The following is a 13,318-nucleotide window of genomic DNA, read 5'->3' on the forward strand; positions in this document are numbered from 1 at the left end:
GATTGAGTTCACGGGCCTGATTCTAACACTAATCAGGATATGATGCAGTTTACGGGCCTGATTCTAACACTAATTAAAATGTGATCCAGTTCACGGGCCTGAGTCTAACACTAATTAGCATGTGATTGAGTTCACGGGCCTGATTCTAACACTAATTAGCATGTGATTGAGTTCACGGGCCTGATTCTAATACTAACTAGCATGTGATTGAGTTCACGGGCCTGCTTCTAACACTAATTAGGATATGATCCAGTTCACGGGCCTGATTCTAACATTAATTAAAATGTGATCCAGTTCACGGTCCCGATTCTAACACTAATTAGCATGTGATTGAGTTCACGGGCCTGCTTGTAACACTAATTAGGATATGATCCAGTTCACGGGCCTGATTCTAACATTAATTAAAATGTGATCCAGTTCACGGTCCCGATTCTAACACTAATTAGCATGTGATTGAGTTCACGGGCCTGCTTCTAACACTAATTAGGATATGATCCAGTTCACGGTCCTGATTCTAACACTAATCAAAATGTGATTGAGTTCACGGGCCTGATTCTAACACTAACTAGCATGTGGTTGACTTCACGGGCCTGATTCTAACACTAATTAAATGTGATTGAGTTCACGGGCCTAATTCTAACACTAAGTAAAATGTGATTGAGTTCACGGGCCTGATTCTAAAACTAATCAGGATATGATCCAGTTCACGGGCTTGATTCTAACACTAATTAAAATGTGATCCAGTTCACGGGCCTGATTCTAACACTAACTAGCATGTGATTGAGTTCACGGGCCTGATTCTAACACTTATTAGCATGTGATTGAGTTCACGGGCCTGCTTCTAACACTAATTAGGATATGATCCAGTTCACGGGCCTGATTCTAACATTAATTAAAATGTGATCCAGTTCACGGTCCCGATTCTAACACTAATTAGCATGTGATTGAGTTCACGGGCCTGCTTGTAACACTAATTAGGATATGATCCAGTTCACGGGCCTGATTCTAACATTAATTAAAATGTGATCCAGTTCACGGTCCCGATTCTAACACTAATTAGCATGTGATTGAGTTCACGGGCCTGATTCTAACACTAATTAGGATATGATCCAGTTCACGGTCCTGATTCTAACACTAATCAAAATGTGATTGAGTTCACGGGCCTGATTCTAACACTAATTAAATGTGATCGAGTTCACGGGCCTGATTCTAAAACTAATCAGGATATGATCCAGTTCACGGGCTTGATTCTAACACTAATTAAAATGTGATCCAGTTCACGGGCCTGATTCTAACACTAACTAGCATGTGATTGAGTTCACGGGCCTGATTCTAACACTTATTAGCATGTGATTGAGTTCACGGGCCTGCTTCTAACACTAATTAGGATATGATCCAGTTCACGGGCCTGATTCTAACATTAATTAAAATGTGATCCAGTTCACGGTCCCGATTCTAACACTAATTAGCATGTGATTGAGTTCACGGGCCTGCTTGTAACACTAATTAGGATATGATCCAGTTCACGGGCCTGATTCTAACATTAATTAAAATGTGATCCAGTTCACGGTCCCGATTCTAACACTAATTAGCATGTGATTGAGTTCACGGGCCTGATTCTAACACTAATTAGGATATGATCCAGTTCACGGTCCTGATTCTAACACTAATCAAAATGTGATTGAGTTCACGGGCCTGATTCTAACACTAACTAGCATGTGGTTGACTTCACGGGCCTGATTCTAACACTAATTAAATGTGATTGAGTTCACGGGCCTAATTCTAACACTAAGTAAAATGTGATTGAGTTCACGGGCCTGATTCTAAAACTAATCAGGATATGATCCAGTTCACGGGCTTGATTCTAACACTAATTAAAATGTGATCCAGTTCACGGGCCTGATTCTAACACTAATCAAAATGTGATTGAGTTCACGGGCCTGATTCTAACACTAACTAGCATGTGATTGACTTCACGGGCCTGATTCTAACACAAATTAGGATATGATCCAGTTCACAGGCCTGATTCTAACACTAATTAGGATATGATCCAGTTCACGGGCCTGATTCTAACACTAATTGAAATGTGATTGAGTTCACGGGCCTGATTCTAACACTAGTTAGCATGTGATTGAGTTCACGGGCCTGATTCTAACACTAATTAGCATGTGATTGAGTTCACTGGCCTGATTCTAACACTAATTAGGATATGCTCCAGTTCAGGGGGCTGACTCTAACATTAATTAGGATGTGATTAAGATCACAGGCCTCTAATTAGAATTATAGCATTATTATTTATTTCCACAAATCACATTTTCATACAACTCTTTATAGTGAAATGTTACACACATCTATTTTGATTTAAATCGTATCATTGATTATTCATCTATAACTTAGACTTTTGAAATAGTTTATTATACCCCCCGCAACAAGTTGTGGGGGGGGGGTATACTGGAATCGGGTTGTCCGTCTGTCTGTCCGTCCGTTTGTAGACGCAATGGTTTCCGGGCTCTAAAGCATTATCCTTTCCACCTACCGTCACCATATCATATATATGGACTACCCATGGGATGAAGATGTTCCCTATCGATTTTGGGGTCAAAAGGTCAAAGGTCACGCGCACTGGACATCAAAGTAGCAATATGGTTTCCATTTAAATTCTTTAATGGCTTTTTTCATCGCATGGAGATGCTGTGTTCCTAGATACCTTTTGGATCATAATATTGAAGTTTTACCTATTTCCAACACCCTTTAGGAGATTGGGGTAAGCGAGGGGTATTCTTAGTGAGCATTGCTCACAGTACCTCTTGTTTTAACAGGTTGTTATTTTACAATAACTATCGGAAAAGACTAACAAAATTTATGTTCCTATCATGCATAAATCTAGATAAATCATTGATTTTGCAAAATCTGATGACATCATAGGAGGGTGGAATTACTTTAAGTTATGTTTAGTGCTGTGTGTATATAAACATGCACTCATATAATTATATCTTCCCTCTTCCAGGGGGAGACATATTGTATTTGTACTTTCTGTCCGTCCTTCCTTCTATCACAAAATCTTGTGAACGCTTCTCCACCTATATGGCTTATCAGATAGACTTGAAACTTTGTACAATGCTTCATTGTCATTTGCAGATGTGAATATTGTTGGGACGGGAGGATCCAATTGTTTTCCTAAGAGTTATAGTGGATCTAAGAGGGGTGGAAGATGTAAAATAGCTTATGAACTCTTCTCCTCCCATATGGCTTATTGGATAGACTTGAAACTTTGTACAATGCTTAATTGTCATTTGTAGATGTGCATATTGTGGGAATGGGAGGATCCAAAGTTTTTCCTAAAAGATATAGTGGATCTAAAAGGGGTGGAGGATGTTAAAATACCTTGTGAACACTTCTCCTATATGGCTTATCTGATAGACTTGAGAATTTGTACAATGCTTCAATGCCATTTGTAGATGTGCAAGTTGTAGGGACAGGAGGATCCAATTGCTATCCTTAAAGTTAAAATGGATCTGAGGGGTGTAGGGTATAAAATAGTTTGTGAACGCTTCTCCTCCTATATGGCTTATCAGAGTTCATGTCTATCTTCCTGCCCATGCTTTCTCCTCCATACTATTCAATACATTAAGGGGGATGTTTCCTATATTTTACGAATTAATTGGTTGATTGACAACAAACTTGGTACACTTGTACAGCATATATAAGGAGTAGATGACCCCTATTGATTCTTAGGTCACATGGTCAGTCCACTCTTGACATAGGAAGGTATTGTCTGCTCAATATTTTGAATTGGTGTAACTACTATCAATTAAATGAGGCACGGGTATAACCCTTTCAATTTTGCAACTTGGGGGGCATATGTGTTTTAGAAACATCTCTTGTGTTGTATTATATGAATTACAGTTTTTAGTGTGCTCAGTTTAGAGAATAGCATAAAAGTATTTGATAATTAAATATCTTACAGATTGGCAGTTTACTCCATGCACCGAAAGGAATGATAAACTGTGATATTCGTAAATGGTGAGCATTTATATTTTTAGCTCACCTGAGCCAAAGGCTCAAGTGAGCTTTTCTGATCAAAATTTGCCCGTTGTCTGTCGTCGTCGGGCGTCATAAACGTTTTACATTTTCGACTTCTTCTCAAGAACCGCTGGACCAATTTCAACCAAACTTCCCACAAAGCATCCTTGAGTGAAGGGCTTTCAAGTTTGTTCAAAAGAAGGGTCATGTCCCTTTCAAAGGGGAGATAATCACAAAAATGCAAAAATAGGGTGGGGTCATTAAAAAATCTTCTAATCAAGAGCCACTCGGCCAGAAAAGCTGAAATTTACATGACAGCTTACTGGCATAGTACAAATTCACGTTTATTAAAATCATGGCCCCTGGGGGTTGGATGGGGCCACAATAGGGGATCAAAGTTTTTACATACAAATATATAAGGAAAATGTTTAAAAATCTTTTTCTCAAGAACCACTGAGCCAGAAAAGCTGATATTGACATGAAAGCTTCCTGACATATTTCAGTTTGTGAAAATTATGGCTCCCAGGGGTAGGATGGTTTCACATGGGGGATCAAAGTTTTGCATACAAATATATAGGAAAAATCTTTAAATACATATGTATGAGCCAAAGTGACTCAGGTGAGCGATGTGGTCCTTGGGCCTCTTGTTTGTATGTGGCTGTGGTAGACAATTTTTAGTTCATCCTAGCTCCTAATTATTCAAATCCATTGGCCAGGGGTTGTGGGGAAAACATGATTTACATCTACATCCTTACTTCTGAAAACAATGTCCACTTCAAAACCATGTATTAACAAGACAACAGTATTTTTCCAGTGAGGAAGAAGACCATGAAAGACACCACCAGTTTATAAAACAAGAGGCCCATGGGCCACATCGCTCACCTGTGTCACCTTGGTCCACATCAGAAGATTTTCCATATCTATTTGCATGTAAAACCGTAGTCCCTATTATGGCCCCAAACCTACCCCTGGAGGCCATGGTTTTTGCAAACTTGAATCTACACTATGTCAGAAAGCTTTCATGTAAATGTGAACTTCTTTGGTCCAATGGTTCTTGAGAAGAAGATTTTTAAAGATTTTCCCTATATATTTGTATGTAAAACTTTGATCCCCTATTGTGGCCCCATCCGACCCCCGGGGGCCATGATTTTAAGAATTTAGAATCTGCACTACCTAATAAAGCTTATCTATAAATTTCATCTTTTCTGGCCCAGTGGTTCTTGAGAAGAAGATTTTTTAATGACCCTACCCTATTTTTACCTTTTCTTGATTATCTCCCCTTGGAAGGTGGCATGGCCCTTTATTTTAACAATTTAGAATTCCCTTTACCTAAGGATGCTTTGTGCCAACTTTGGTTGAAATTGGCCCAGTGGTTGTTGAGAAGAAGTTGAAAATGTGAAAAGTTTACAGACGGACGGACAGACAGACGGATGGACAGACGGACGGACGGACGCCGGAATACGGGTGATCAGAAAAGCTCACTTGAGCTTTCAGCTCAGGTGAGCTAAAAATCCGTTCAATAAATATATTAAACTTTACTGCTTTGGGGAAAGTATATTGATATATTGGTAAGAAAGTAATTTTCTAAAGAATCAGCAGCTCACATTTTGATTACTTTGATATGATAGGAATTAGTCAATATATATTTTGGGTATGGATCCAAAATACACATCTTTATGAAGTTGAATGAACATGTTTGCTCAATTTTTACACAAGTAGTGCATCACATAACATATTAAAGCTTTCTAATCCGACTCTTTTATTTTTAGGAACTGGAACACGTTCTAAATATACTCAGGGACAGAATGATGTGCAGCAAGGCTCGTCATGGGTAGAGATACTCCCATTTAATATTGATACTTTTCATATCCAAGCATGTATATGGCTAGGTTGTATAATGTTTGTTATAATTATCTAAATTATGTCCTTCCTTCCATCTATTGTTCTGTGTGTTGATTTCTCACCACTCTGCAAGAAAGGGCATTCATGTTTATTTCATAGACGATCCTACATGTAGTTGCAATTGAATCATAAATTATTCCCAAAGAGTTCATGATTTTATCATGTTTTGAATATAATATTTTTTCAATATCTATTTCAGATTTTACCAAATACAGAACACTGCAAGGCTTGCAAAATGAAGACCTCAGTAAAAAAATTTCTAAATTATCCACTGTAAGGCTACTTACCAGTAATTCATATCTAGAACTTAAACAGATCATCCTTGAAACAATAAAAACTAATTTAATATAGTATATTTATGTATGTTATGCTTTTTCAACCTTTAAATTTTTTAAAGACAGTATAGTTTATTATGATTGCACAATATTTAAAGTTTAAATTTTCATAGAATTTTGTTTGCTCTCCAGAATGGCAGCTCACTACCTGCCCCTTGTGATGTTAAAAGAGGCCGTTGTTCTCATTTGTTCCAAAACAGGAATGGCATATGAGGAGGCCAACAGAAGATGCACCTCCACTGACCTCCACTGAATGTGCACTCACAAAACGAATAAATTATTATTATTTCTTTTGTTTGTAATTGTATATTGTCAACAAGGTCAAAGGCACTTGATCCGATGCCAAACTTTTGCATTTCTTTTGCTTTGTGGTAAATTTTCTTCAGCAACATTAACATTGTTTAAATTGTTTTCTTTGGAGAGTTTACATGTACACATGGATCATTTGTATATTAGAATTATAGCATTGTTTAATTCAACTCATTCTTATCATAGAGAGGTTATTATATACTGCAGGCAACGACTTGTAAAGGGTATACTGTTTTAACTCACATGCAAGGCAGTATTATGAAACTCTGTAGTTGATAAGGACATATATCACATATCGATATGCATATTTACAGGAAACTCTGATGTATTTTAAATCTGAACGTTAATTTAAAAGTGGGGAGAAATAGCATTGGATGAAAAAAGACACATATGAAGAAAGTTATTCCATACGTAAATACTTTTTAGCTCACCTGAGCTGAAAGCTCAAGTGAGCTTTTCTGATCGCCTGTTGTTCATTGTCTGTCCGTGCATGATTAAACATTTTATATTTTCTCCAGAAGCACTGGGCCAATAATAACCAAACTTAACCAAAAGTATCCTTGGGTAAAGGGCTTTCGAGTTTGTTCAAATGAAGGGCCATGCCCTCTTCAAAGGGGAGATGACCACAAAAATAGGGTGGGTCATTTAATTTTTTTATCAAGAACCATTGGGCCAGAAGAGCTGAAATGTACATGAAAGCTTCCTGACATAGTACAGATTCAAGTTTATTGAAATCATGGCCTCCTGGGGTTGTATGGGGCCACAATAGAGAATCAAAGTTTTACATACAATTATTCAGGAAAACTCTTTCAATATGAGCCAAGGTGGCTCAGGTGAGCGATGTGGCCCATGGGCCTCTTGTTCAACATATAGAATAAATAGTTATGTTGTATTTCCCATGGAACATTGAAACGTTTAATGCGTTTACCAATTAATCACTGAAAGAAAGATAAAATTGTTGTTTCATATGTTTTATGAAAACTTAAAGATGTTTCATTTCTTTTCATGAAAGACCCCTTAATTACCCAGTAATATATAATCAATTCTTAACAGATTATGTAAATTTGATTTATATTAAGGATGTTTGATCTGATTACCCATCATTATCAATCTGTCTAATATGGCCATCATGTGTTACTATTGCTACGCAATCTTGGAGCATGAGGTAGAATGCGAGCCAGCTCTTTCATAAGTACATGTATCTGGAAAATATTTCAATGTCAAAGGTTACAACAATGTGATCATTTAATCATTGTATGTCTAAGGTGTTGATAATAAAACTGTTATCTGTTCAACTTTTTCTTCTTAATTAAAATCAAGACTAAGTACCAGAGGAAATTGTGGAAAAAAATGTCTGTCAAATACGTCAAGCTCTTACATGTAGTAGTTGCAGATTCAACTATTTATAGAGATACTGAGTTATGATGCACACAAAAATGGGTCTGGCACAAAAATGTTGATTTAGCTCAAGATGACTGGAAAAGTCTATAACACAGAGAGACTGGGTATTTATTCAATTGTGCATTGATTGATTGAATATTGTTAAACGTCCCTCTCGAGAATATTTCACTCACATTGAGACGTCACCACTGGCGGTGAAGGGCTGTAAAATTTAGGCCTATGCTCGGCGCTTATAGCCATTGAGCAGGGAGGAATCTTTATTGTCCCACACCTGCTGTGACACAGGACCTCTGTTTTTCCGGTCTCATCCGAAGGACCGCCCCATTTAATCGCCTCTTACGACAAGCAAGGGGGTACTGAGGATCTATTCTAACCTGAATCCCCACGAGACTATTCAATTGTGCCTGATGATTAAACTAATAATAAACATGTATGGAAAATTTATTATCAGTGAAATACGATACTGTTGTACAGAGACAAAGTTGCATTTTATAGGCTAAGACAGTGTAAGGCTCTACAGGAACTAGGTTAGGCTCTACAGGGACTGGGTTATACTCTACAGGGACTAGGTTATACTCTACAGGGACTAGGTTATGCTCTACAGGGACTAGGTTATACTCTACAGGGACTAGGTTATGCTCTACAGGGACTGGGTTATACTCTACAGGGACTAGGTTATGCTCTACAGGGACTAGGTTATGCTCTACAGGGACTAGGTTATACTCTACAGGGACTAAGCTATGCTCTACAAGGACTGGGTTATACTTTACAGGGACTAGGTTATGCTCTACAGGGACTAGGTTATACTCTACAGGGACTAAGCTATGCTCTACAAGGACTGGGTTATACTTTACAGGGACTAGGTTATGCTCTACAGGGACTAGGTTATACTCTACAGGGACTAGGTTATACTCTACAGGGACTAGGTTATACTCTACAGGGAATAGGTTAGGCTCTACAGGGACTAGGTTATACTCTACAGGGAATAGGTTATACTCTACAGGGAATAGGTTAGGCTCTACAGGGACTGGGTTATACTTTACAGGGACTAGGTTATACTTTACAGGGACTAGGTTATGCTCTACAGGGACTAGGTTATACTCTACAGGGACTAAGCTATGCTCTACAAGGACTGGGTTATACTTTACAGGGACTAGGTTATGCTCTACAGGGACTAGGTTATATTCTACAGGGACTAGGTTATACTCTACAGGGAATAGGTTAGGCTCTACAGGGACTAGGTTATACTCTACAGGGAATAGGTTATACTCTACAGGGAATAGGTTAGGCTCTACAGGGACTGGGTTATACTCTACAGGGACTAAGCTATGCTCTACAAGGACTGGGTTATACTTTACAGGGACTAGGTTATGCTCTACAGGGACTAGGTTATACTCTACAGGGACTAGGTTATACTCTACAGGGAATAGGTTAGGCTCTACAGGGACTAGGTTATACTCTACAGGGAATAGGTTATACTCTACAGGGAATAGGTTAGGCTCTACAAGGACTGGGTTATACTTTACAGGGACTAGGTTATACTTTACAGGGACTAGGTTATGCTCTACAGGGACTAAGCTATGCTCTACAAGGACTGGGTTAGGGTTTACAAGGATTGGATTAGATGCATGTGAACTGGATCATATCCTAATTAGTATTAGAGTCAGGCCCGTGAACTCAATCACATTTTTTATCAGTGTTAGAATCAGGCCCATAAACTGAATCATATCCTAATTAGTGTTAGAATCAGGCCCGTTAACTGGATCATATCTTAATTAGCGTTAGAGTTAGGCCCGGGAACTCAATCACATTTTATTTAGTGTTAGAATCAGGTCCGTGAGTTGGATCATATCCTAATTAGTGTTAGAATCAGGCCCGTGAACTGGATCATATCCTAATTAGTGTTAGAATCAGGCCCGTGAACTCAATCACATCCTAATTAGTGTTAGAATCAGGCCCGTGAACTCAATCACATCCTAATTAGTGTTAAAGTCAGGCCCGTGAACTGGATCATATCCTAATTAGAGGCCCGTGAACTGAATCACATCTTAATCAGTGTTAGAATTAGGCCCGTGAACTGGATCATATCCTAATTAGTGTTAGAATCAGGCCCGTGAACTCAATCACATCTTAATTAGTGTTAGAGTCAGGCCTGTGAACTGGATCATATCCTAATTAGAGACCTGTTAACTGAATCACATCTTAATTAGTGGTAGAATGAGGTCCGTGAACATGATCATATCCTAATTAGTGTTAGAATAAGGCCCGTGAACTGGATCATATCCTAATTAATGTTAGAATCAGGCCCGTGAACTGAATCATATCCTAATTAGTTTTAGAATCAGGCCCGTGAACTCAATCACATCCTAATTAGTGTTAAAGTCAGGCCCGTGAACTGGATCATATCCTAATTAGAGGCCCGTGAACTGAATCACATCTTAATCAGTGTTAGAATTAGGCCCGTGAACTGGATCATATCCTAATTAGTGTTAGAATCAGGCCCGTGAACTCAATCACATCTTAATTAGTGTTAGAGTCAGGCCTGTGAACTGGATCATATCCTAATTAGAGACCTGTTAACTAAATCACATCTTAATTAGTGTTAAAATTAGGCCCGTGAACTGGATCATATCCTAATTAGTGTTAGAATCAGGCCCGTGAACTCAATCACATCTTAATTAGTGTTAGAGTCAGGCCTGTGAACTGGATCATATCCTAATTAGAGATCTGTTAACTGAATCATATCTTAATTAGTGTTAGAATGAGGTCCGTGAACATGATCATATCCTAATTAGTGTTAGAATAAGGCCCGTGAACTGAATCACATCCTAATTAGTGTTAGAATCAGGCCCGTGAACTCAATCACATCCTAATTAGTGTTAAAGTCAGGCCCGTGAACTGGATCATATCCTAATTAGAGGCCCGTGAACTGAATCACATCTTAATCAGTGTTAGAATTAGGCCCGTGAACTGGATCATATCCTAATTAGTGTTAGAGTCAGGCCCGTGAACTGGATCACATCCTAATTAGAGGCCCGTGAACTGAATCACATCTTAATCAGTGTTAGAATCAGGTCCGTGAACTGGATCACATCCTAATTAGTGTTAGAATCAGGCCCGTGAACTGGATCACATCCTAATTAGTGTTAGAATCAGGCCCGTGAACTCAATCACATCCTAATTAGTGTTAGAGTCAGGCCCGTGAACTGGATCATATCCTAATTAGAGGCCCGTGAACTGAATCACATCTTAATCAGTGTTAGAATCAGGTCCGTGAACTGGATCATATCCTAATTAGCGTTAGAATCAGGCCCGTGAACTGAATCACATCCTAATTAGTGTTAGAATCAGGCCCGTGAACTCAATCACATCCTAATTAGTGTTAGAATCAGGCCCGTGAACTCAATCACATCCTAATTAGTGTTAAAGTCAGGCCCGTGAACTGGATCATATCCTAATTAGAGGCCCGTGAACTGAATCACATCTTAATCAGTGTTAGAATTAGGCCCGTGAACTGGATCATATCCTAATTAGTGTTAGAATCAGGCCCGTGAACTCAATCACATCTTAATTAGTGTTAGAGTCAGGCCTGTGAACTGGATCATATCCTAATTAGAGACCTGTTAACTGAATCACATCTTAATTAGTGGTAGAATGAGGTCCGTGAACATGATCATATCCTAATTAGTGTTAGAATAAGGCCCGTGAACTGGATCATATCCTAATTAATGTTAGAATCAGGCCCGTGAACTGAATCATATCCTAATTAGTTTTAGAATCAGGCCCGTGAACTCAATCACATCCTAATTAGTGTTAAAGTCAGGCCCGTGAACTGGATCATATCCTAATTAGAGGCCCGTGAACTGAATCACATCTTAATCAGTGTTAGAATTAGGCCCGTGAACTGGATCATATCCTAATTAGTGTTAGAATCAGGCCCGTGAACTCAATCACATCTTAATTAGTGTTAGAGTCAGGCCTGTGAACTGGATCATATCCTAATTAGAGACCTGTTAACTGAATCACATCTTAATTAGTGGTAGAATGAGGTCCGTGAACATGATCATATCCTAATTAGTGTTAGAATAAGGCCCGTGAACTGGATCATATCCTAATTAGTGTTAGAATCAGGCCCGTGAACTCAATCACATCCTAATTAGTGTTAGAGTCAGGCCCGTGAACTGGATCATATCCTAATTAGAGGCCCGTGAACTGAATCACATCTTAATCTGTGTTAGAATTAGGCCCGTGAACTGGATCACATGCTAATTAGTGTTAGAATCAGGCCCGTGAACTCAATCACATCCTAATTAGTGTTAGAGTCAGGCCCGTGAACTGGATCATATCCTAATTAGAGGCCCGTGAACTGAATCACATCTTAATCAGTGTTAGAATTAGGCCCGTGAACTGGATCATATCCTAATTAGTGTTAGAATCAGGCCCGTCAACTCAATCACATCCTAATTAGTGTTAGAGTCAGGCCCGTGAACTGGATCATATCCTAATTAGAGGCCCGTGAACTAAATCACATCTTAATTAGTGTTAAAATTAGGCCCGTGAACTGGATCATATCCTAATTAGTGTTAGAATCAGGCCCGTGAACTCAATCACATCTTAATTAGTGTTAGAGTCAGGCCTGTGAACTGGATCATATCCTAATTAGAGATCTGTTAACTGAATCATATCTTAATTAGTGTTAGAATGAGGTCCGTGAACATGATCATATCCTAATTAGTGTTAGAATCAGGCCCGTGAACTGAATCACATCCTAATTAGTGTTAGAATCAGGCCCGTGAACTCAATCACATCCTAATTAGTGTTAAAGTCAGGCCCGTGAACTGGATCATATCCTAATTAGAGGCCCGTGAACTGAATCACATCTTAATCAGTGTTAGAATTAGGCCCGTGAACTGGATCATATCCTAATTAGTGTTAGAATCAGGCCCGTGAACTCAATCACATCCTAATTAGTGTTAGAGTCAGGCCCGTGAACTGGATCATATCCTAATTAGAGGCCCGTGAACTGAATCACATCTTAATCAGTGTTAGAATCAGGTCCGTGAACTGGATCACATCCTAATTAGTGTTAGAATCAGGCCCGTGAACTGGATCACATCCTAATTAGTGTTAGAATCAGGCCCGTGAACTCAATCACATCCTAATTAGTGTTAGAGTCAGGCCCGTGAACTGGATCATATCCTAATTAGAGGCCCGTGAACTGAATCACATCTTAATCAGTGTTAGAATCAGGTCCGTGAACTGGATCATATCCTAATTAGCGTTAGAATCAGGCCCGTGAACTGAATCACATCCTAATTAGTGTTAGAATCAGGCCCGTGAACTCAATC

General features: G+C 38.9%; 1 long non-coding RNA gene across 2 annotated transcripts; it reads left to right on the plus strand.

The window, feature by feature from the left end:
- The first annotated feature begins 2,494 nt into the window (after positions 1 to 2,494).
- Positions 2,495 to 7,861, plus strand: LOC130047646 (uncharacterized). Of its 2 annotated transcripts, XR_008796469.1 has the most exons (5): positions 2,495 to 2,764; positions 3,968 to 4,023; positions 5,793 to 5,854; positions 6,125 to 6,198; positions 6,393 to 7,861. It is a non-coding gene; the product is annotated as an uncharacterized LOC130047646 (long non-coding RNA). The 2 variants fall into 2 exon arrangements; XR_008796468.1 differs by lacking the exon at positions 2,495 to 2,764 and having other exon boundaries at positions 3,065 to 4,023.
- Positions 7,862 to 13,318: the final 5,457 nt, after the last annotated feature.

Source organism: Ostrea edulis, chromosome 7 (assembly GCF_947568905.1).
Source record: "Ostrea edulis chromosome 7, xbOstEdul1.1, whole genome shotgun sequence".
NCBI classification, from domain to species: domain Eukaryota; kingdom Metazoa; phylum Mollusca; class Bivalvia; order Ostreida; family Ostreidae; genus Ostrea; species Ostrea edulis.